This window comes from Bactrocera latifrons, unplaced genomic scaffold, assembly GCF_001853355.1.
Source record: "Bactrocera latifrons isolate USDA-ARS-PBARC rearing strain unplaced genomic scaffold, ASM185335v1 scaffold_156, whole genome shotgun sequence".
In the NCBI taxonomy this organism is placed as follows: Eukaryota; Metazoa; Arthropoda; class Insecta; order Diptera; family Tephritidae; genus Bactrocera; species Bactrocera latifrons.
Genome location: NW_017535030.1, coordinates 633,884 through 636,277, shown reverse-complemented (window position 1 = coordinate 636,277; position 2,394 = coordinate 633,884).

Sequence of the window (2,394 nt, the reverse complement as noted above, 5' to 3'; positions counted from 1 at the left end):
TTACAAATAACAAGTTAACCTATAATTATGAAATGAGTTTTATCAGTGTTATTATGAATAATACAATAAATAAACTTTTGATTATCAAACAATAACTGCATAAACCCAGTGGTAATTAAATGTTATAATTTATATACTTCGTAATCTATGTTTTTATTTTTTTATTTTTAAAGACTTTATTAGTGAAAACTTTCTCATCGTCTGACACAAGTTTRCATCCTAGTAATATATCATCCAACGGTTTAAAATAGTGGAATTGACGAGTAKTTTTTATTGTAGTTGCTCGTTCAAACCGTTGTTGATAATTTTGTTCATGTAATTCATGATCTTTTTGAGAACACAAAACAAAATCTACCTTTTTTAATTAACTTTTCGCCCACTGGAAAAAGAAASTTGGTGTTATAATGTGATTATTTTTGTCACTTTGAAGGCTAGCATGGTAAGCCTGTCTTTTTACACTTCCTGCTAAGCCGTCACAGGCCCCTTTTCCATGAGAGGTAACGAAGAAATTCCATTCAGCTTTAACATTGTGAAGCTGCTCCATCTCAAAAGTACTTAATTTTTTTTACATTCTCAGCACCAAATTTATTTTTTTWAAATTCAATAAGTTTAACATTAAAAAAATCTTTTTTGGTACATGTCGCTTCAACGATTTCAGGCCTACAAAATTTAAAACAAATGTGTAAGAACTGTAAAAAAAAATATGAAAAAAAAATAATAATAACTAGACAAAATAATAAAATAGAATTTTAAACTTTTCTATCAACCAATTTTTTTTTGTCAATATTTTTTTTTCTTATCTGTCAGTACTTTTCCATTGACTAAAAGTTATTTCCTTTATCTTATGACTATCAATCAATAATTTTAACTTCCTAATGACGAAATCAATCCCTGGACACTGTTTACACGTTAAAAAGAAACATGATGATGTTGGTTGCACGCAAACTGAGCTTTGTATCAAGTCTTTTAAGCTTTCAGGGAAATCAATTCCTTTTTGTTTAATTCGTTTTTTAGTCCGTGCAATTGTAATTTTGCATTTTGGTGAATTTTGCATACCCACACATTATGTGTTCCGCTTTTTCCAGCTGAAATACATTCCTGAGGTCGTAAAGTTTGAAATTTTTTTCTTTTCCGGAAAAGCTTCYTTAAAATTTTTATATAAGTCATTAATTAGTAAGAGTCTTTTTTGTTTCTGGACTTTTTTTTATCATTTTCTAAAACCGAACTTCCATTTCAGGCATCACACGACTAACATCATCAGACAAATAAAACTTTTTAACACGATCGAGTGTAGAATTGTCCAGGCTTTTCCCTTTCTTCGCATCAGGCTGTGATGCAAATCCTGATTTTTTTCTAATATTTTTAGCAGCTTTTACCATTCTCTTTGAAACTTTAAATTCACGTCGTATCATTTTTATTGACCAATCTAACGGAAGCGTAGTTAACACTTGAATTTTTTCGGATATTGTATTTGTTTGGTTAAATGCAGACTTAAAATTATTTAAAAGAACTTCATTTGGGTTATTATGATTAACATCAGTACTGCTCAATTTCTTCACAGAGCACTAGATTTTATTGGTGGTTCTCCGACCTCCAATAGCAATTTATTAATATTATTAATTTTTATTTGATTATCTACAGCATCACATTTAAAGGTCGGGTCTTTCTTGTTATCATCTTTAATCTCATCTACTTCTGGATCAATCGTATCGATAATTACACTATTTACAGGTTTTATTATTATCAGGTTTTATAGGTTTAGTACCCAGATATATTGCTCTCTCACAAGAATTGCACATATAATATCCGATAAAATCTATAAAATTGCAAGCTCGATTGGTTGTGATTAGAACTAAATTTTTTATGATGTATTTATGATTTTTTCGGTTTAATGGATTGCAACATTTATTCACTCGACCCAATTTAAATCACAAAAATTATTATTAATATAAATAAAAATTAAAATAACATAAGTTGGTTAAGTAAAAAAAATACAAATTTACACAACCTCAGTCTTTTTAATAATTATCAATATCACGTCGTAACTAGCTTATTTAAGGCATGAACTGAAATGACTGCTAAAATTTTCTTTTGTTATTTACGTGAAGACGCAAAAAACAAATAAACATCGTAACTGAGCGGTTTATTGTTTTTTTTTTTTGACTAACAATGGCTCGGCCGCACGGTGTTCTGACAGTGCTTGGAGCCCGGCGCGCTGTGATAAATAAATTCATAATGTTTAAACTAATCGCGAGCAGTGAAATTTTCTTTCGGAATTTCGAGCTTCGATAAATAACGCATGTGAGAAAAAAAATAAAAAATTTTGACCGAGAAGTCAATGAAATTTTCATTTGTTAACTTTAAAGTTAATTAACAATATGATAGTAAACAAAT